Below are 23,820 nucleotides of genomic sequence, written 5' to 3'. Positions count from 1 at the left end.
CACCAACTGATCTGCAGCACTATGTCAGTAGACCCTATGCCTACACCGTATTTCTAATAATGGCAGTATAGTTCTCCTGTAGCGGGTGTACTGGGTCATGGTCTCTCCCTCCCCTTGGCCCCGGAAAAATAAGTGCGTATGCAACTCCCCTGCATCCGTGGGGTCTCCATGGGTTTCCTCCAGTATTTGTAACACCTTGTTAAAAGTGTCTCGTTCCCGGGGAGGTCGTAACATAACAGAATCCCTCGCTTCCCCATCTAAAGCCATCATGGCAACCGCCACTTTTAAGGCAGGGGTCATGGGGTGCATCCTCATCATCCCCCTGATCCACTCAGTCTAGCTCCATAGCATGGTATTGTTCCCAGTTAACTTCGAGAGGTTGCTCAACATCGCCCCCAGGGATATGCTGGACCTAGGTCCCACCCCAACTGCTTTGTTCTCCGCCTCCATGCTGTTGGACTGCATCCTGCCGACTACGCCAAGTGTGAGCAGGTACTCGGGATGCAGTGACGGACAGGAGGCAGAGCAAGGGTTAACAGATTTATTAACAGGGGAATAATCCACGCAGGGAGGTATTGGGTTTAGCAGGGATGTGGCAAGTGTTATTAGCACAGTATAGGTGTGGGGTGAAGTAATCATTGTAATAGGGCAAGCAACTGTTCATGAAAAAGTTAACTTATCAGTCTGACGGTTTCCTGACTGCAGAGTCTTAGGTTCCAATAATGGCGCCTACGCAACTAGTGCATGATGATTCTGATGTGGTCCTGGAGAAGTGGTGGGTCCGGTTCCCGGCTATGGCGATGAGTCCTTGTTAACTTGTGCGGGGCCCTGTGTTCTAGGATTGTTGTGTGCAGTACAGCGCAGTCTGTATCACTGCCAGAGCATGACTCAGCTATACAGTAGTATGCGGGTGAAGGAGGGCACAGTTCAGGATGAGTCACCCAGTCTGAATTAGTTGACTTAGTTGGCTCGCGGGGATAACAACTGATCCAGAGCGCTTGATTTGGATTCTTGGACCATGGCGTGAATTACCTCTATGATGGACTTCTCACAAGAGATGAGATACACCTCACAAAACCTGGGAAACACACATTCGCCAGAAGACTTGCCACACTCATCAGGAGGGCTTTAAACTAGAAGAAGAGGGGATGGGAGGAAAAACAGCAGACAAGAACATGCAGCAGAAGGACAAGCTAATCAAGGATACTAGATGTGGTAAAGAGGACCCAAGACAGGGTACTCAGAAGGAAGCTAAGAAAAATGAAGCAAAACTTCTTTCCTGCATGCTGACCAACGCAAGAAGCCTGACCAATAAGATTGAAGATCTGGAGTTGGTAATGTATGAGGAAAAATACGACATAGTAGGAATAACTGAGACATGGTTGACGACAGCTATGACTGGGCGGCTAACTTGCAAGGATATGATTTGTTTAGGAGGGATCGTAAAAAAATGAAAGGAGGTGGAGTCTGTCTATATATAAAGTCCACTTTAAAGCCCACACTAAGAGAAGATATACAAGAGGGAAATAAAGAGGTGGAGTCTCTATGGGTGGAGATACAAGGAGAGAGAAGTAATAAAATCCTCATAGGGGTTTGTTATAAGCCACCAAATATGACAGAACCCACTGAAAATGTATTATTGAAACAAATAGACAAGCAGCAAATCACAATGAGGTGATTATTATGGGGGACTTCAACTACCCCGACATAGACTGGGAAACTGAAACCTGCGTATCTCAGAAAGTAAACCAATTTCTGTCAGTGACCAAGGATAATTATCTGTCACAACTTGTGCAGGGCCCAACTAGAGGGACAGCCCTTCTGGACTTAATTTTAAGCAACAGGCCAGATAGAATAACAGAAGTACAAGTCGATGGGCACCTATGGAACAGTGACCACAATATAATACAATTCCACTTGTCCTTCAGTAAGGTGCCCTGGAAGGGGGTTACGAAAACACTGAATTTCAGGAAAGCAAAGTTTGATCAGCTTAGAGAGGACCTTCGCCGAATTGATTGGGACAATGTCCTCAAAAATAGGAGCACAGAAAATAAATGGGAAATATTTAAATCAGTTTTACACACCCACTGCGAGCTAGCCATACCGTACAGAAATAAAAGGGCTAGGAACAGGAGAACACCAATGTGGCTAAATAAGGATGTAAAAAGGGCAATAAATAACAAGAACAAGGCATTTAGGAAGCTAAAACAAGAAGGCAATGAAGAAGCATTAAAAGTTATAGAGAAAAAAATAAAATGTGAAAAAAACAAATACATTTAGCAAAAGTGGAAACTGAGAGACTCATTGCTAAGGAAAGTAAAACAAACCCCAAACTATTCTTTAATTATATAAACAGTAAAATGATTAAAATTGATGGTGTCGGTCCTTTAAAGAACAATGAGGGTGAAATCATAGAGAGTGATGTGGGAAAAGCAAATGTTTTAAATACTTTTTTCTCCACAGTGTTCACACAGGAAAAGGAATTGCCAGGGGAAATGCAGAGTGATAATGTAAACTCCCCATTAAGTATTACCTGCCTAACCCAGGAAGAAGTGCAGAACCACCTTAGTAAGATTAAAATTGACAAATCACCAGGCCCTGATGGCATTCACCCTCGGGTAATAAGGGAGTTAAGTAATGTGATAGACAGGCCTCTATTCCTTATATTTAAAGACTCTATAGAAACAGGGTCTGTTCCTTTTGATTGGCGGCAAGCAAATGTGGTACCAATATTCAAAAAGGGGTGTAAAAGGGAACCTGGAAACTATAGGTCGGTAAGCTTAACATCTGCTGTGGGTAAAATTTTTGAAGGGTTTCTAAGGGATACCATTATGGAATATCTCAATGTTAATAAATGTTTAATTCCATATCAACATGGATTTATGAAGGATCGCTCCTGTCAAACTAACCTGATCAGCTTCTATGAGGATGTAAGCTCTCAAATGGACCAAGGAGAATCATTGGATGTCATTTATCTCGACTTCTCTAAAGCATTTGACACTGTCCCACATAAAAGATTGGTAAGTAAGATGAGAAAGCTTGAGCTAGGGGAAAATGTGTGTAGATGGGTAGGTAGCTGGCTTAGTGATAGAAAACAAAGAGTGGTTATTAATGGTGCATACTCAGATTGGGCCAGGGTTACTAGTGGGGTACCACAGGGTTCTGTATTGGGCCCCCTACTATTTAATATATTTCTTAATGATTTAGTGGATGGCTTACACAGTAAAATATCAGTATTTGCAGATGATACAAAACTATGTAAGGTAGTTAACACAAAGGAGGACACTTTGCAACTGCAGACAGATTTGAGTAAATTGGAGAATTGGGCTGAAAAATGGCAAATGAGGTTTAACACAGATAAGTGTAAGGTTATGCACATGGGAAGGAGAAACAGATGCTACAATTACTTACTAAATGGGAAACTGCTGGGGAAATCAGACATGGAAAAAGACTTAGGCATCTTTGTCAATAAGAAGCTAAATTGGAGTGACCAGTGTCAGGCAGCTGCCACCAAAGCAAATAGGGTCATGGGATGCATTAGAAGACGTCTGGGGACACGAGATGAAAACATAATTCTCCCTCTGTACAAATCACTCGTCAGACCACACTTGGAGTATTGTGTGCAATTTTGGACGCCGGTGCTCAAGAAAGACATTACTGAACTTGAAAGGATTCAAAGGCAGGCTACTAAAATGACAAATGCAGTTGGATCTCTACAATACCCAGAAAGGTTATCAAAATTAGGTCTATTTACTCTAGAAAAGAGAAGACTTAGGGGAGACTTAATATATATGTACAAGTATATCAGAGGGCAATACAGAGATCTCTCCAATGAACTGTTTGTACCAAGGACTGTGACAAGAACAAAGGGGCATTCTCTTCGTTTGGAGGAAAGACAATTTCTGCACCAGCATAGAAGAGGGTTCTTCACGGTAAGAGCAGTGAGGCTCTGGAATTCTCTTCCTGAGGAAGTGGTGATGGCCAACTCACTGAATGAATTTAAGAAAGGAATGGATGCTTTTCTTGTGAGTAACAGTATAGAAGGTTACGAATAGCAAAATATTATAGGTAGATGGTTGACCCAGATTACGGGAAGGAATTTTTTTCCCTATGGAGAAAATTGGCTTCTACTCTGTGGGTTTTTTGCCTTCCCCAGGATCAACAATGCAGAACAGCTGCACTAAAAATAGGCTGAACTAGATGGACATAAGGTCTTCCTTGTTAGGCGTGGTGGAAGACACTAAATAAAAATAAATTAAGTGCCTTCGCCACTCGGGGTCCACCGTGCGGTGGATGGAAAAACCGCTGCTAAAAGAGGCAGAGCACTATGGTGGTAATGTGCACAGGGTTTTAACTGCACCCAGTGCACCGAAGCAAGCTCTGTTATGTTCACAGAGCTGCAGGCACAAAGCATAAACTAATCGCTGAGTCTGTTCAGAGTCACAGACATTCAGCGACGCGGACACAGTATTAAAGGTCACAGGAGTAGCCTTAAACAGCAGGACTACTCCATCTAGACCTACCGTAAACTGAGGTGCGAGACGCCGCAACTCATACAAATAAGCTGCAACTGCAGCGTGGCAAGAACTGAGCCGCTGGCAAGGCACTGCAATAACGCAATGCAGACGCTAAGCTGCTGAGCACGATGGAGCTGAGGCGTGCTGGCGCTAGCGCTGCTACTGGCTGAACCCAAACACTTACACAATCGTATTATCAGAGGGAAGGGGTTTCTTAATAAGTCAGTCACCAGTCCAAGCATCCATCACCATACATACAGCAGCAAGTATGAGGAATACTAGTGCATGGCGGAACAGCCATGCGCGCTTTTTATACCAAACTGGACCTTCTGGAAATCTCCAAGGCTCCAGGAGGAGCCAATAGGATTCGACACAGGACCTGAGCACCTGACTCCCGAACTCCAATGGGAGTTCGTCCCATGAGCATGCTCAGTTGAGGGAACAAAGGACTTAGCCTCTGGAGAGAGTTGCCGCAAGGCACTCTCCTCTGCAATCCCCTCTGCAGCAGATGAAGTGCAGGAGAGTGCAGAATGTAAGGGTCTAGATTTCATCATAGGAGAAGACGAAATCTGACTCCTAACATTACCCCCCTTCCTAGGGCCCCCTCCTCCCTGAGCCTTCCGGACCAACAACCTGGACCTTACGGTGGCATAGGGCTCAAACTCGACTGAAGGCGAGCTTGGTGTCCTGATAGGTGTTACAGTAAACCGGGACACCTGGAAGGCATCAGTGGAAGCTAGGTCACCAGGTTTCAGAAGAGAAACCTGAGAGATGGCAGGAGCAGGCGAGGTAACAGAGCGCCGCCGTGAATCAGCGACCGTCACCACTCTCCGCCTAGGAAGGCTGTCCTGAGCACATGAGGTGCAAGCCTGGATAATTTTTTTGATGTCCCGAGCTCTATGGGGCCACCAATACGCTCCGGCCAAGAGCTTCGAGATTTGCATGTAGCCCCGATGGTAAGGCGCATTGGACGCATGCACCCATGCGAGAACCTGAGCCCTAAGATGAGGAGGGACAAAGGCCTCGTTAACCGGATCAGACTCTGACCATTGCGGGGAGCTGGCTTCCGGAGAAACCGCACATACATGGTGACAACCGCAAATGGATTCCTGATCAGAGTCTGTATTAAGATTGGTACGAGACACCTCCATGGGCTCAGGGGGTAGAACCTCTGGTTCAGACAGCTCAAGAGGTTCAAAAAATTTAGGAGCCAAAACAGCTCTTCGCTTGGAGTGAGCCCGCTCCATACCACGCTCCGAAAAATGGAGGTCAATACGTGAGGAGATGGAAATTAACTCCTCCAAGCTGGTGGGGATCTCTTAAGTGGAGAGAGCATCCTTCACGTGCTCTGCTAGACCTCGCCAAAAAACGGAAATGAGGGCTTTGTCGGACTATTCCAACTCGGACGCCAGTGTCCAAAAACGGACGGCATACTGGCTAACCGAGAGTGACCCCTGAGTAAGGGCGAGTAGTTGCAGAGATGTATCGTGCGTGACTTGAGGACCGAGAAATACTTGCGATGGCTGTTAGCAAGTTGGCAGCCATCCGAATCTCGAGGTCACCACGTTCCCATAGAGGCGTAGCCCATTCTAAGGCCTTGCCCGACAGTAGGGAGATAATAAAGGCCACCTTAGCCCGCTTTGTAGGGAATTGCGCAGCTAGCAGCTCCAGGTTTATTGAGCACTGGCTGATGAATCCCCTGCAGGAGACGCCATCCCCAGAGAATTTATCGGGCAATGGGAGGCGGGCAACTGTCAGCGCAAGGGAAGACATGGACATACGCCCTACCGCACCTGTGAGTGCCTGAACAGCAGCGTCTGTGGCTTGCGCAGCAGTGAGAGACCTCTCGAGGGTGACCAAGCGAGTCTTGAGCTGATGTACACACTGCAGAAGTTGCTGCTGTTCTGCCATCTCTAGCCAGACCCTGGCGCTAGTATTATGTTAGGAGTGGCGGAAGACACTAAATAAAAATAAATTAAGTGCCTTCGCCACTCGGTGTCCACCGTGCGGTGGATGGAAAAAACGCTGCTAAAAGAGGCAGAGCACTATGGCGGTAATGTGCAAAGGGTTTTAACTGCATCCAGTGCACCGAAGCAAGCTCTGTTATGTTCACAGAGCTGCAGGCACAAAGCATAAACTAATCGCTGAGTCTGTTCAGAGTCACAGACATTCAGCGACGCGGACACGGTATTAAACGTCACAGGAGTAGCCTTAAACAGCAGGACTACTCCGTCTAGACCTACCGTAAACTGAGGTGCGAGACGCCGCAACTGCGGACGTACAGATAAGGCCCCTTTCACACTTCAGTTTTTTGCAATCAGTCACAATCCGCCAGGTTTTGAAAAAAAACGGATCCTCAATTTTTTTTTGAGGATCCGTTTTTTCCCCATTGACTTGCATTAATGGCGGATTGTGACGGATGGCTGTCCGTTTCATCCGTTTTTTTTGAGGATCCGCCAAAAGTTTCAAAACGGAGCTTGCAACGTTTTTTTTTCTGGTGGATCCTCCAGAGACTACTTTAACCCGAAATTCTTTCTGGTTGCCGGACAAAATGAAGAAAAAAAAAATATTCTCTCTCTCTCTCTTCTCTCTCTCTCTCTCTCTCTCCTTCCCGACCAGCGTTTCCTTTAAATTTCCTCATTTTCAGGATCCGTCTGAAAACGGATCCTGTGCCATCCGTTCACATCAGTTCAGAACGGATCCGCTTGTCTGCCTTTTTGGCGGATTTGAACTGATGCAAAAAACTGAAGTGTGAAAGAGGCCTAGCTGCAACTGCAGCGTGGCAAGAACTGAGCCGCTGGCAAGGAGCTGCAATAACGCTGGCGCAATGCAGATGCTAAGCTGCTGAGCACGATGGCGCTGAGGCTTGCTGGCGCTAGCGCTGCTACTGGCTGAACCCAAACACTCACACAATCGTATTATCAGAGGGAAGGTGTTTCTTAATAAGTCAGTCACCAGTCCAAGCATCCATTACCATACATACAGCAGCAAGTATGAGAAATACTAGCGCATGGCGGAACAGCCATGCGCGCTTTTTATACCAAACGGGACCTTCCGGAAATCTCCAAGGCTCCAGGAAGAGCCAATAGGATTCGACACAGGACCTGAGCACCTGACTCCTGAACTCCAATGGGAGTTCGTCCCATGAGCATGCTCAGTTGAGGGAACAAAGGACTTAGCCTCTGGAGAGAGTTGCCGCAAGGCACTCTCCTCTGCAATCCCCTCTGCAGCAGATGAAGTGCAGGAGAGTGCAGAATGTAAGGGTCTAGATTTCATCATAGGAGAGGAAGAAATCTGACTCCTAACATTCCTTCAGCCTTCAAAACTATGTTACTATGATACTTTTGGTTGTGGGAGCCAATGTGCCCACAGCAAATCTCTGTCTATAGTCACTGTACCTGGATGCAGGGATCTGTAGCACAAGCCTGCGCTGTAACGGTACTCAGAGGACAGAGCACCAAACTTTCCCTGCTGCGCGCTCTGTCTTCCCACCAAGTCTCCTCCCCCTTTCCCGCACACTGGCCCTTTTATCTCAGTCATGCCCCCTGTCAAGTGCAAAGGTCGGTCCAGGTTGGAAAGCTTTCCCCCGGGCAACAATGGTGACAGCCCCGACAGTTCCAGAACCGGTGAAAGAGAGGTACCCCTGGTCCGGTCCATCTTCTCACACCCTTAGAATAAGCTTGGGAACCCTCCATCAGATTTTTCTTTGTATATGAGAAAAACTGATGAAACACTGATGCATATCTCCCAACTTTTGAAGACCACAAAGAGGAAGAAATCATGTGGCAAATTTTGCCCCCCCCTGCTGGCCACACCCCAATTCACGCCCATTTACCATTTCTTTCTCCCCTGGCAGGAGGAGATGTCAGAGAGGTGGTGGCAGTGAGGTACATTCAGCAGTTGCCCATGCCTGCAGGACATAGACCCAAATCCGAGACTACCCGCTGTATCCATGACAGCTGGAACTAGAGATGAGTGGATCGATTCACAGATCTCTGATCCAGCGTCCAGGTCAGTGGTACCTAGTGGCTGGATGGAAGGCTGCGAATCTGGAGTGGCTTTAATAGTCAGTACTGGTGTGATGTCATCTGTGAGTCCAGCTCATCTCTAGCTGGGACCTGTGGATTATTTTTTGTTCATTAATTCACAGTCGGAGGCTACAGAACTTTCTCATCTTTATGTAGTGTCACTATATGACATCTGGCTTTTTGGTGTTTGTAAAGCCGTATTCACACCTTGCAGAAATAGTGTGTTTTATTTCTGCTGGTGTCCACACCAAACTACACAATAAGAGTCTTCTTATTGCATTGTTGTTGCATTTTGTCTGACTTTTCCCCCTTATTTGATGCATTTTTGTGCAGATGTGAAGCCAGGTTGCTTTTTATAGTGCACAAAAGCTTTGAGTATGCACTTAAAAAAAAGTAACTGCAGTTTTTTACATGCATTTTTTTAAGGCTCCACATAAAAGCCTCTAGAGAAAAAAAACACCAAACAGCACAGTTCAGCAGAGTCTTTAGACCAAAGGGGGGGCAGTTTTCATAAAATCACATCCACTTTGCTTGGACGGTTAAACACAGCAGAATTTCTGTCCAAAAAAGCAGCATTTATGCTACATGTGAACTCGATCTAAATGTCTAGGCAAAGTGGATGTGATTCCATGAAATCTCCGCCCTTGAAGCGACTAAAGACGCTGCTGAACTCTTCAGTTTTGGTGTTTTTTTTTCTCTATAGGCTTTGTTCTGCCTTTTTCCACGCATGATGCTGTGTGGATTCCAGCATACGGCTAAATCCTTCATCCACTCCCAGTAAAAAGACTGCATGGGTGCATAAGTCTATGTTTGTTGAGATGATGATTAACTTAGTAACGGAGTACAACAATGGTGTTAGGCGTCAGGTTTCTGCATCTGCTCTGCAGGATTCCAGAGCCTCACATTCTGCGGTCTCCTGCTGTTCATCTACCGCAGAGGAGATTACTTTGCAGCAGATTGCTCCAGAGACTAAGTTCCTCTGTTCTCCTTCTGGGCATGCTCACGAGACGATCTCCCATTGGAGATCGGTAGTCATGTGCCCAGGTCCTGCTCCAGATCTCATTGGTCCATCTCGGAGATCTGGAAGCTTCCAGAAGGTCCCGGCTATAAAAAGCGCACATGACCGTTCGGCCATGTGCTAGTATAGTCTCTAGTTGCTACTGTGTGAATGATGATGGATGTATGAACCTGCGAATGACTCATTAAGATCTCCTCCCTCTGATATTACGAATGTGTACAGGGACTTAGATTAGAGTCAGCGCCAGCGCGTGGCAAGCCTCAAGCCACTACAGCATCATCCACAGTGCTAGCATCCGACATTGCGCCTGCTTCCTTGCTTTGTCGACTAGCGGCTGTGCCCTATGTCGCGCTGCAGTTGCAGCCCTCTTTGGCGTCCACAGTAGACACGCCGCACACATGGTAGGTCTAGACGGATGCAGCTCCTCTGTCTTGGGTCCTGCTCCTGTGACCAGATACCGTGTGTGCATTTACCTGAGACCTGTGACACTAACAGGCTCAGCCTTTTGTGTTTACCTCTGCTGACATCTCTGTGAGCAAACAGAGATTGCTTAGCGCACTTTAGTGACGTTCAACCCACGTGCGCAATTTCGCCATATTGCTCGTCTGTCACTACTTAGCAGCAGTGTTTACACCTCCTGCACGGTGCACCCCGAGCGGCAAACGCACTTTATTATTTATTTTTTTTTGTGCTTTCTGCCGTTCCTAACAAATGGTAGATGATAACATGATATGGATGAGATCGGATGATATAGTAGTGGATGATATAGTCGATGATTACAGGTAAAAACTACAAAGAAACAGACAGTACAATATATCAGTACTGGCAGATAACAACAGCAGTAATACAGGGTGCGATTACAGCAGTAACAGGAAATAATACAGAGGTTGCACAAAACAACACATAATGCAGTTAAGAGAGATACAGTATCTAAGCAAACTTAGGCTGCCAACATTGCACTACCTTGAACAGAAATGCATCTAACTACATGCAGTGCAAGAGCATTACGAGCTGGAAATACATTGCACATATCACAGGGTCTGCATTATGGCTAGCTAACACAGATACATTGCACATATCACGGGAGCTGCATTATGGCTAGCTAACACAGATACATTGCACAAACACATAACTGCATTAAACCCTCACCGGAATCCGCTTGACAGAAGCAGTGATTTGCAGGGAGCAGGACACGTGTGTGTAACTCAGATCCGGGGAGAATATGGCTACAACTTCTTTAGCCCCAGGAAACTGAACAAGCTCTTAAAGGGAGAGCTGTCACGAGTGCTTCGGAGGTGACAGGCTATCATCCTGCATCGGGCCTAAGAAGGTTTGAGCACCTGTCCATACAGACTGCTCCCTGAACCATCTGCCTCTAGGACCCAGCGTCGACCTCCTCCTGCCCTGAGAAGTTTGGATCTATTTAGTTAGTGGCTCAGCTGTGACCCAGTGCGGGTAATAGCTTAATTTCCACTTCTGCTTGCTAGAGTGTTGGACCATCTCAACGTGCTCCAGTTTGGTGTCTGGAATCCCTCTTCTGGTATCCGTATCTGGCGATTCAGCTAAGTGTTCCCCTGTTTGTCTCACCTTACCATCTTTAGTTTAGCGGAGACTGCCTAGCGCGCATCTCCCTCCCGTTCCCTATTCAGGACTAAGCCCCAGGGAGATTCAGGGCCTCAGGTTCCGGCTCGACGATTGGTGAGGAACCAATACAGGGACTCGGTAGGAGTTCTAGAGAGAGATTTGATCTAGCCTAGGGGCACCAAATCCCTTCCTTAGTGTCTGGGCCCCCTTCCCCATTTCCCTTTATGCTACACTTGGTTTTCCCTCACCGTGAGTGACATTATTACCCGCCGCACTGTTTAGAGAAAAAAAAGAAAAAAAAAACTGACACATGGCTCATTTGTGCATGTGTTTTGTTAGTTTTGTGTTTTTTTTGGTTGGGGTATTTTTTTTCTCTCTCCTTTGGAGATGGATGCAGTCACTGAGTTGGCTGAGTGACTACGCTGTCTGTCTCTGGAAGTGACTGATCTCTGTTGGGAGGTTCTGCAGCAGTAGCAGATGCAGGTTGCCAGTGTTGGGGGCCTCTGCTGCTGGGCCGGGTTGGCCTGAACCTAAGATTGCTTTCCCTGACAGATTTTCAGGAGGCAGGGACAAGTTTTTTGTGTTTAAAGAGGCCTGCAAATTGTATTTCAAACTTCGTCCCTACTCATCTGGCATTCAAGAGCAAAAAGTAGGGATTGTGATTTCTTTATTGCAGGGACATCCTCATTCCTGGGCTTTTTCCTTTCCACAGGACTCTGTTTGTCTCCAGTCTGTGGAGGGATTTTTTGGGGCCCTGGCCCTCATTTATGACGACCCTGACCGAGTGTTTTACCATATCAAAGTGACAGGGCGGGTACGCCCTTACTTATGTAACACTCACTAATATACAAATAGGTATGGGTACGATCATGTTCCATAACCGAGAATTCCAAGTGTCATTGTTTGCTAAGGTATTAAAACAGCTGTTCCATGTTAAAATATCCTCCATTGCCACAGGGATAGCTAGAAAAGGAATACTGGTGGCTGTTACCGGAGAATGGGTACATATCCAGCAATCCGTATGTTGACTGCTGTTCAATGCCTCAAAAATCACTTGATGATGTTTTAAGAATCGATTGGACATTGGCTCCTCCTTGTAGAAATTCTTCCATCAATCCGCAAAAGGGAATACCAGGACCCATAGCCACCACATCTCATACTTCATTTTCTAGATTGGCCAATAACTCTGCACCAAGGATTCCATAAACTGGTTTTTACTCCTGTAATCTAGAGACACAAGCATTATTCCCGCATATAGCATTTTTCTTGGGGAACATACTCCCATTTCTCAACCCCCGGTCTCATTACTAATAGGGTATGATCTTTCCCTAAAAATTCTTAATAAACATAATTCTGGATTAATTATTCAACGGCTCATATACAAAAAAAAATCAATCCTTAAGGCTGAGTTCACACGTGGCGTTTTTTTCGCATTTCCGCGGCAGCTTTAACCGCGCGATTTTGCCGCGAAAACGCGAAAAATAAGCATCCCATACATTCCTATGGGATTCCGCAATGCTGTGCTAATGCTGCGGTTTTTACCGCGGCGGAATCGCTTCGCGGTAAAAACCGCAGCATGCTCATTAATTTGCGGAATTGCGGCGATCCCGCACCCATAGGAATGCATTGTTCCGCTTATTTCCCGCATGTGGCTGTGCACACCATGCGGAAAGTAAGCAGAACAATTGCGGATGGTACCCACGGTCCGGAGGAGAGGAGACTGTCCTCCGGGCTTTGGGTACCATATCCCTGTAAAAAATAGAATTTAAAATAAAAAATATTGTTATTCTCACCCTCCGACGTCCCGCGCAGTCTTCCCGCTTCTCTTCACGCTCTGGTCCCAGTAGTCCTTTGCGAAAATGCCCGCAATGACGTCCCTTCTCGCGGGATCGCGAAGTCTCGCGGTCATTCGCGCGACGTCATCGCGAATGACCGCGAGACGTCGCGATCCCGCGAGAACTGACGTCATCGCGGGCATTTTCGCAAAGGATTACTGGGAACGGATGCGCGGGATGTCGGAGGGTGAGAATAACACCGTTTTTTATTTTTTTTTACATTCTATCTTTTACTACTGATGCTGCATAGGCAGCCTCAGTAGTAAAAAGTTGGTCACACTAGTCAAACACTATGTTTGACGAGTGTGACCAACCTGTCAATCAGTTCTCCAAGCGATGCTACAGATCGCTTGGAGAACGCTAGCATTTTGCAAGCTAATTACGCTTGCAAAATGCTAGTTTTTCCGCGGGAAAATCGCGGGAATTTAAAATGCGATTTTCCCGCGGACTGGAATTCCGGAATTCTCGCGGTAATTTCCGCGAGAGTTCCGGTACGTGTGCACTTAGCCTTAAAGATACTTTATTGACCAATCATTAAAAAGTTTTCAAAACTTCAAAAAACAGGCAAACAAAAATAGGCTTATTGCTGATTTTCAAAATCCAGCCACAAACACTAGAGAGTCGTTCCAATGTCAGGTAGATTGGAACGACTCTCTAGTGTTTGTGGCTGGATTTTGAAAATCAGCAATAAACCTATTTTTGTTTGCCTGTTTTATGATCTTCCCTACTGCAATGACCTCAGCCTCAGAAGGAGGTCCTTGAACATTTTGGATCCAGATTTTGGCACCAACATTCGTGATATTTGAGGACCCAAAACCCTTGTCCCCTCTAAGGGCTAATTCAGTAGGAGCGCTTCCCTCCCCTGTCTGGGCTAAAGATACAGTTATCAGCAGCATCTGTGCCATTTGCTGATCCTTTTCAATGATCAAAGGCTCTTCTCCCATATTGATCATTATTAGCTTAATTTCACCTTGATAATCTGCATCAATTACTCCACCCAACAACATTGCTCCTCTTAAGGCAAAACTAGATCTTGTAGCTATTTGCCCATAGTGGCCTTTTGGAATATTTTGTCATCCCAAACCTGTGGGAATGACTCCCACCTTACCTGGTGTTATTAAAAAAACCTTAGTAGAATGAAGCTCCAATCCAGCAGACAAAGGGGTATATCTCTCTGGTACTACTGCTCCCTCATCAAATTTCCAATATATGATGATACCTATCACGTGTGATTCATGTATACTGAGATTTGGTGTCAGCATTCTCATCAGTGGTGTCGTTGAGTCAGTGATTGGTCTATTGTTAATAATCTGTAATGCTTCACTTAGATTATCTCTCATTCACCATATTGTGAATCAGATCCCTTATTTAATTTTTTCAGCATGGATTTTAATAATCCATTCATTCTTTCCACCAAACCAGCGGCTTGGGGATAGTATGGCATACGAAATACCCATCTAATGTTATTCTGTGTAGCATATTCTCGGACCTGTTGTCCTGTAAAGTGTGACCCATTGTCAGTTTGCATTTGTAGTGGGGTCCCATAGTATTGAGTGATTATCTCCAAAGTTCTAAGTGTGCTCCATTGAGTGGCTGCTTTGCAAGGGAACCCCACCATCAGTCCTAAGAAGGTGTCTACAGCTGTGCAAACATATTTACACCACCTACTTTCTGACAAGGGACCAATGAAATCTAAATCCAAATGAGCTGGTAGCTGTCCACTTCCTATGTGTCCCATGACTGTGTGCAGGACCTCTCGTTTTTGTGAATGTTGACACACTGGACATTGCAATATGATTTGTTTTATTATATCATAGGTCAAAGGAATACCTCTCTCCTGGGCCCACCTGTAAGTGGCTTTTTCTCCCAGGTTTCCACTTTTCTGATGTACCCAAATAGCTGTACCTTGTAACCATGATTCTTTGTCTTTTTCTCCTTCAATGGATGTTTTGAGTATTGCAGCTGCTTTATCTGCTTCAGAATAAAACAGACGTTCAAGTGAGTCAATAGGTACATGTGCATCAACATGAAACACAGTTGTTTTGGTATTCTGAATTAGTTCTTCAAAGATTTGCCATACCTCTGTGCCCCTTTTACCATGGATCAATTATGTTTTTTCCACCCCATCATCCAGGTGGCTAATCCATTTGCCACTGACCAGGAATCCGTGTACAAATGACATTCATTTCCTTGCTCAAAACTTACGGCAAGAAAGACAGCATACAACTCAGCATACTGACTGCTTTTTCCTTCTCCCTCCATGGTAATATATTTTTCCAACTTTGGATTGTATGCTACACTTTTCTACTGTCTTTTTCCATTGACATACCTGGCAGATCCATCCGTGAACCAGGCGTGCCTCTGTTGATCTTCTGACAAGTCTGAATAGCTCTGTCCCCATTTGACTGGAGATTCCTCCATTTGAGTTGCTTGGAGAGGATTCACTCCTGGATCCTCTGATATTTCAACAATTTCTTCATGTAAGGTAGCAACCCCACCTTCTCCTTTCTTTGCCCTTTCTGAAATATACCATTTCCATTTAATGATACTTTGTTCTTGGGCATGTCCTACCCTGTGAATTTTAGGATTTGATAATACCCATTGCATTATGGGTATCTGAGGTCTTAATAGAACTACATGTCTTAGGCCGGGGTCACACTGGCGAGGAATACGGCCGAGTGAGAGGCGCTAAAAGCACGCATTAGACACGGACAAATGATTCTCTATGGGGTCACTCGCACCAGGTGTATATTTCTCATCCGTATTCTACTCTCCGTGCCAATCGCAGCATGCTGCGATTGTCAGCGTACTACGTAGTACGCCAATGCAAGTCTATGGGTGTGCAGAAAATACGGATTACACACGGAACACACGTGTGACCTGCGAGCAATACGCAGGTCTTTTGGCTGGTGACAGGAAATGGGCCAATCCATCATCAGGAAGCCTAGACATGCAAATGAGCTCAAAAAGCGCTCCAGACATCCCAGAAGTACGCCTCCACGGAGTACAGCAGAAGCATGGCGCCCACTTACATAAATGTGGAGATGCTCATTGTCCTGGTGCAGGAGCATCCTGAAATCTGGGACCAACGCGATGCCAATTATGCAAACCAGGGCTGTGGAGTCGGAGTCGTGGAGTCGGAGTCGGTGCTCATTTTGGTGGAGTCGGAGTCGGAGTTGGAGTCGGTATAAAATGGACCGACTCCGACTCCTAAAATATATAATAAATTGGGTACAGTATTCAATGCAGGATGTGCTGAATATTTTTTTATAGGAGTTTGGGAAAGTTATGAAATGTCCTATAAATGGCTGTTCTATTCCTGATCTAAGGCTACATTCACGCACAGCGTTTTTCCTGTGTTTTTTGAGGATACGTTTTTCAGCTGCAAAAGCTGATCATCTTTTTAAAAAACTGCATCACCTGAAAGGTTTTTGAGCTCATAGATAATGTTTTCAATAGCAAAAGCAGATTAGAAATCTGCTCTATCTATATATCCATTTATCCATATCTGTCTATCCATATCGTATCTGTACCAAAAAGAATGAAAACCGGGTAGTACACCAATATATATTCTGTTCTATCTAAATATCTTGATTATTGGATCATAAAAATGATTAAATGTCTGAGGTTCACATTGTACTACAATAAATTTTTCACTTAAATATAAGCAATATGTGTGGGAGTCGGAGTCGGAGTCGGAGTCGTGGAGTCGGAGTCGGAGTTGGAGTCGGTGTAAGGGAAATTGAGGAGTCGGAGTCGCAGGTTTGGCTTACCGACTTCACAGCCCTGATGCAAACCGGGCAAGAAAGGAGGCGTCATGGAGGCGCATCTGTCGCCAGATGTACCATGACTTTGGTGACCGACCACGTGAGGAGCAGCATAAAATTCGTAAGTACAAGGCAAAACATGAGTAACCTTAGCGCACAACAAAAAAGGAATATAGAATCAGCACCCCCTCTTCCTGTGCATGTACTTTTTGCCTCATGAGGCTGTTAGATTTGGATGTGAGACGTGGATTCACACAGCCATAATTTGGGGTTAGGCCACAAGCTCCTCATCCTCCTAGACAAACCAATTATTAAGTGTAGCTAAAGAGACCCTGTGTATCTGCCCAATTAGATATGCCACCATGGGTAGAAAGCACACCCCAGAAGGCCCCATGCCTAGACTACTGGTAGCAAATGTGACCTATCAAATATGTGAATTTGACAATATTTCCTGTCACATTGCAGTGGAAGATGTGATGAAACGCTGGCAAAGCATCCGGAACCAATACGGCCGTGAACGCCAGCAGCGGTCCAGGAGTGGGGATGCGGGATACGTCAAAAGGAAATACATCTATTATGACCGGCTCCCCTTCCTCGCCCCAATTCTGGATCTGAGTCCGTAAGTAGATACCTCACACCACATTACACAAATACTTTACAGGGCGAAAAATATTGATGTATTTTTGCCTCTGTTCTATTTCATAACAGAACTCAATCCAACCTTACGGATCGAGGAACGGCCTCAGAGAGAGAGCCCATAATTGATCCTGTAGGGGATGAGGTGGCTGGCCCATCTTCTCCCCCTACAAGAAGGATGGCAGAAGATGAGGCATCACAGGAGAACCCATTGGCTGCCCAACACACAACACCACCAGGACGGTCTGCTGCTGCCCCATCACCCATCCTGGAAGAGCCGGCAACTTGAGCAGCAGCCCAACTGGCCATATCAGGGGATCCCCACAGGCTGCTGTTACATCCCGGCGAACACGAAGAAGGCGCCAGGTCACTGTTCAAGAGAGCAGGACCAATGTGGACACAGGGGTGCTAAATTATTTATCAAGAGTAACTACAGATGATGGGGAGGAGGCCTACTCACGTAGCCTCACCCTTTAACTCCGTGCCCTTACCCGTGAGGTCAGGCTCCGTATTAGGGGATGTTTTCAGATCCTGCTTGATGCAAGCACCCCCCCCAATACCCCATATGAGCTTTTCGAATATCTGGAGAGGTGGCAGCTTTCCCCCAGAAATCTAATGCGCATGAGACCATCCACACAGATGCTTGCTCAAGCAGGGTCCGAACATCCTCTAATACGTGGGCCTACACCTCACCCCCTTCCTCCCACTACCCAACCTTCTATTCAGCAGCCACAAATGTCAGCCTCTAGCCAACCCCACCAATATGGCCACTTGTACCCACCCAGTGTTGGAGGCTGGTCCCAACCTGGTTGGGGATGATCTTGCTATCTTGCCGGGTATGAGCCACGTGCCTACCACAGCCAACAAGATGCCCCTCCCCATCATTACTCTGGCCAGTATCCCCAACAGTCCCAGGAGGCAGGACAATTCCCACATCATGGGCAACAGTATGGCCCCACACAGGGCGATGTTGGCCACAGTGTCCAGCAGCACCCACAGGCTTCTCTTACACGTTCCCCTTCCCCAACCTATGAGGATTTATAAGTCTGATGGCCGTAGATGTCCAGTGCGGTTTGACTGGTGCTCCAAATACAAAGGAAAAAACAGGTGTTCTCCATCACCAAACTTTGTTACAAAATTTAACATTCTAATTTTTTAACAATGTTTTCCAATCATATTAAGAATCCATCATGACAGGCAAGGCTACCTCACGCCATTCAGACAGATATTACATGTGTGTACAAAAGAGAATATTTAAACGCGCTATACTGTAAAGTCAAAGGATGAAAATACACTACTCACTTGCTAATGCCTAGGAAAGGCATGCTGGCCTTAGTGAAGTAGTCACCTTTTTTGCTATTAATCTATAGTAACAAATGAAGGCGACCAGCCTTCAGAATATCACACTCTCTCTATGTCTTAACAAGTGAGTTTTGTTTTTTAAACCTTTCCAGTATAGCATGGTTAAATATTCTCTGTTCTACAGACAGGTAATATCTGTCTGAAAGCCGTGAGGTAGCCTTGCCTGTCATGGTGGATTATTTCTATGATTGGAAAACATTCTGAAGAAATGTGAGTGTTATCTTTTAGCATTAATTTTGTTGATGGAGCTCACCTATTTTTTTCCTTTGTATTTAAATATTCTCATGCAGCAATGTTGTTATTGCCTAATGTTTTTTTGGGTTATGTTATACAATGTTACTTTTCAATAAAGTTTAAGAAGACAAAAAGGGCCATTTAGCCCATTGCCAAAATGTTCATATGGCAATATTATGTTTGCCTTTAAGAAACAAAAAAAAAGGCAAAACTAAAAATTTGTCTACTATAGTTAACGTCTCTGTGTGATTTCTCAAAAACCCTGACAACATACTAACATACACTAACCAATGCAATGAAACAGTCATAGAATCATAAGGGGTTGAGTAATATATATTTAGACACACTTAAAGAAACAAATTATAACAGACACAGCATGCTCTTGCCAAGAAGTTGCCCCCTCAGGTGAGATAAAGTAATTAGTGAAATTATCACGCACTTTGAGGCCAGAGAGCGGTCTACGTTGAGGGTTCATAGGTGGTCTCACCCTGCGCACATTGTCCGGCCTACGCACAACACTATCAGAGGAGGAACAATCATGTATCCTGGTGAAGTTATGCAGAACCACACAGGCTTTCACAACTTCATTCACATTTTGTTCACTCAACTGAATGGCAGACTGGTGTACCCGCCATTTGGCACAAAGAATCCCAAAGGAACACTCCACCAGTCGCCTAGCACGTGATTAAAAAATTAAAGCAAGTGCAAGTTAAAAATTCTGCGCCTGTGGTCAAGGTTGTGCCGGGGATATGGCCTCATGACATTGCACGATAACTGAAACGCCTCATCTGCCACAAGGACATAAGGGACTGGTTCTTCAGGGGAGCCTGGTAGCTGGCGTGGTGGTGGTAGATCCAACTGGTTGGTGCGTAGCCGCCGAGCCATTATGGAAGTATTGAAGACTCTAGAGTCTCCCGTCCTTCCATAGGCCCCAATGTCAACAATTATAAACTTGTATTGAGGGTCTACCAGAGCCAACAATACAACAGAAAAGTATTGTTTATAATTGAAGAATTGGGAGCCAGAGTTCGGCGGCTTACGCACCCGGATATGTTTGCCATCCAGGGCCCCAATACAATTTGGAAACTGGCAGTCCTCCTCAAAGTCCCTTGATATCCTCAACCAGTCTTCCATCCTGGGCTCGGGCATGACCACTTGATGGAGTCTTGTCCAGATTTCTGTACATGTAGACCTCACTATGCCTGAAATGGTTGATCTTCCAATGAGAAACTCATGGTGGAGGGCAGCATAAGACAGGCCAGTGGACAGGAAGCTGTAGAACAACAGAAATTGATAATTTTAGAATGCATAAAGTCCAAAAACATCAGTTACATGCCGACCAAACTTGGTAGGAATTGAGATAGAATAACACACACATATTTGGTTGCACAATGACTAAGTGATATGCAGTACATATTAGAGCTAACATTCTGGTGTGTAAGTTGAAACATATTTTGAGTAAGATGAGGGCATTAAACTTAGTCCAAGAAGGCAAAAAAACATACTTTAGCACACACATTATGAACATAGAGAATGTGGTTGTGTAGTACATACCGTATTGTGAGTAGAAGTCGCTCCTCTGCAGATATTGCTTTGCGCATCCTTGTGTCCTGAAAGGTTATCCCAGGGCGCACTGTCTCCAAGAGTCGATCAAATGTGGAAATGCTCATGCGACAGTACTGGTAAAATTTCTCTGGATGCTCCCGCAGAGAAGAATAGAGGTGGTGAAAATGACCTCTTGTGAGTCGTTGCCTCAAAAGTGGATGGACCCACATGCGTCTCCTCCTCCGCGGATCCACTATCACTGGGTATGGTTGCCCAAAGCGCCGTGACAAAAGCCAGTTGAAGAGAACCTGCTCAATTGTATTGAATCTCAGACCCTCTGCCATGTTGCACAAAGAACACCAACACACCTCGTGAAAGCAAGCTCACAAATGGACAGAATGGAGGCAGCCACCTGTTTCTGAGTGTATAAATAGGGTGCAGGCTAATTATTTAAATTGTTAGCAGGCCTCAAAACCGTTAAATGTCCATTTTGCAAGGCTGCGAGAAAATCTCGCCATACGGATTGCATACGGATGCCATACGGATTACATACGGATGCAGACATGCGCAAAATACGCGACCGCACCTTGCTTACGGATGACCTACGGAGCACTATTTAGGGGTCATTCATCCGTATTACACCTGTAATCTACGGACCGTATTTTGCGCAGGTTAGTGTGACCCCGGCCTTACTGTCATTTGTTCAGTATCCACTAACGCCCAGTAGCACACTAGCAGCTGTTGCTCGAATGGGGTATATTTCTCTCCCGCATTCGGTAATTTACGGTTCCAAAAACCAAGGGGAACTCTCTTTGCCCCTTGTTTTTGCCACAGTGACCAATTTGCATACAGGTGTTGCACGGAAACATGCAATTCAATGTCCCCTTCCTTAATGGGCCACAAGTCTTAAGCTTGTTGAATGGCCTCTTTGGCCATTTCAAAAGCATTTTGTTGTTCCTCACCCCATTCATACTTTTTCTGAGTCACCTTGTACAATGGGGCATCATGTGGGATATGCTGTCTCCAGAAGCAAAAAAGACCAATATATGATTGGGTTTCTTGTTTTGACTTGGGAATAGGGAAATTGATTATTTTCTGATTTGCTTTGGGTAAAATTTCCCTATGACCCTTGTTCCATTGGATTCCCAGGAACTTGACCGACTAAGCCGGTCCTTGGACCTTAGCATCATTAATCTCCCACCCTTTGGATCTCATGTGAGATAGTAATTTGGTCAGCTGATCTTTTACTGACTCCTCATCTTTTCCCTGTATCATTATATCATCGATATAATGAGAAAACTGCATTTCGGCAGGCAATGGAAACTCATCCAAGTGTTCGGCCACCATCCGGTGACAGATAGTTGGACTATGAATCCAAAGGCCCTTTTACATTTAGCGATGCACCAGCGATCCGACCCGGTCAGGATCGCTGGTGCATCGCTAAATGATCGCTAGTGAGCTGTCACACAGGCAGATCTCACAGCGATGCAGCAGCGACGCAGCGCACGATACTCACTTTTCACACACAGCGATCCTGGCGTCCTCCCGCCCGCCTCCACGCGTCGCTCGTCGTCACAGCAGAAAGCCCCAGCAGGAAGCTGACGACGAGAAATGGAGCCGGACATTCTCGCGCGATCAGCGATGGACAGCGGGGGAGCCGGTCGGAGGTAAGTATCACACATAGCGATATCGCTAGCGATATCGCTATAACGTCACAAAATCGGTGACGTTATAGCGATATCGCTAGCGATATCGCTATGTGTAAAACCCCCTCAACCCTGAGGCAACCTAGTGAAAGTATACTGCCTTCCTAGCCAGGTGAATGCGAACTGATCTTGCGCCTTCTCCTCTATGGGTATAGCGAAAAAGGCATTGGCCAAATCTATTACAGCATACCAAGTACCATCATGACTTTGGATATTTTCAACAATAGTGATAGTATCAGGAACAGCAGCGATCAAGGGAGGAGTATGCTTATTCAATTCCCGATAATCCACTGTCATTCTCCATGATCCATCATTCTTTTTTACTGGCCAAATTGGGTTATTCCATGCAGTGGTTGTAGGACGCATTACTCCTACTCCCACCAAGTCTTTGATGATTTCCCCAATTTCTTTATGACCCCCTGGGATCCTGTATTGTTTCATAGCTACCATTTTAGTGGCTGGGGGAGCATGAATTGGCGTCATTTTTACTTTGCCCACCATTGCTGTATGACAATGTACAAGATCCTGTTTTTGGACCCCGAAGGAAAATTTTCCTTCCTTAAGATGTAGAGTCATTCCCTTTAATATATCTATTCCTAAGATATATTCAGGGATAGGGACAACCAACACATTGTATTTTCTGATAGGTAAATTCCCTATTTTTAAAGCAACCTGGGTTTGTACACCCACTGTCACTTTTCCTCCTAGTCCAGCAATTTTAATCTTAGGACCTTTGTACTTCTGTGGATTTCCATAAATCAAAGTAGCCTCCGCCCCTGTATCAATTAAAGCGGGGACTCTTTGAACACTCCCCCCTTTCCAATGAATTTGCAAGGTTACATCCAAACAGGGACTTGGCTGGCTACCTATGCATCACTATCGGATTCAGACTTTAGCTCAGGAGGAGGGGCAGATGCTGCCACACTCTTCCCCAATTGTGCTATCACTCAAGTGGCTACAGCAGCAGCCAACTCCTCCGACGGATAAACTTGTTGGAAGTCATCCCAAGCGACCTTTTTGGGCTTGACGACTTTTTCCATTTTTGACTCATTAATCCCATTGGTTTTGGTTGTAGATTTTGTATCAATCATTTTGGCAGAAAGGACCTTCTTTTTGTATAATTTCCACAATTCTCCAGTTTCTTTCCCATCCATAGACTCTTTGGATATCCCAGCCTTTATTAAAGCCTGAAACATCTCTTTCCTAGACACCCTTGGGTTTTCCAAAGGATTATTATTATTAGAAGCATTCTTCCAATCAGGATTAACAGGTTTAGAGTTGCCTGGGTGACTGGGGGTATTAATATTTAGTTTAACGGATCCCCAATCCCCCATATCTTGCAACTCTCTCATACCTGTAATAACAGTACTACAACTCTCTCCTGTGAGTGCTACCATTAAGGTCAGCACCACAGTCTTATAAGCTGGGGGAGCAGCTTTCACAATCCGGCTTCTCATGCTGGCGGTCAAAGGATGCTGAAGATAATCCTCTTCTATAGCTAAAACCCCAATAGCTGCCCTCATCCCCTCTTCTTTCAGGCGATCAACACCATCCCTTAATGTAAACCAAGGTTTTTCATTAAGGGCTA

The 23,820-nt window shown here is 45.4% G+C and overlaps 1 protein-coding gene across 2 annotated transcripts in view; it reads right to left on the bottom strand.

The window, feature by feature from the left end:
* The window catches only part of LOC141047486 (triggering receptor expressed on myeloid cells 2-like), a 52,579-nt gene extending 41,753 nt beyond the window's left edge, over window positions 1–10,826 (bottom strand). Inside the window, exon 1 of one of the 2 annotated variants that reach the window (XM_073542593.1) lies at window positions 10,713–10,826. The gene's annotated coding sequence lies outside the window, so the exon portion shown is untranslated. Of the gene's footprint in view, window positions 1–7,915; window positions 7,991–10,712 lie in introns of those variants that run through there. The other variant, XM_073542594.1, reaches the window with a different exon arrangement.
* Between the last annotated feature and the right edge of the window lie 12,994 nt (window positions 10,827–23,820).

The sequence above is a fragment of the Dendrobates tinctorius genome, unplaced genomic scaffold (assembly GCF_039654945.1).
Source record: "Dendrobates tinctorius isolate UK_male_01 unplaced genomic scaffold, ASM3965494v1 ptg000127l, whole genome shotgun sequence".
NCBI classification, from domain to species: Eukaryota; Metazoa; Chordata; class Amphibia; order Anura; family Dendrobatidae; genus Dendrobates; species Dendrobates tinctorius.
The sequence above is the reverse complement of the archived record's forward strand: the minus strand, read 5'-3'. Positions and strand labels throughout refer to the sequence as shown.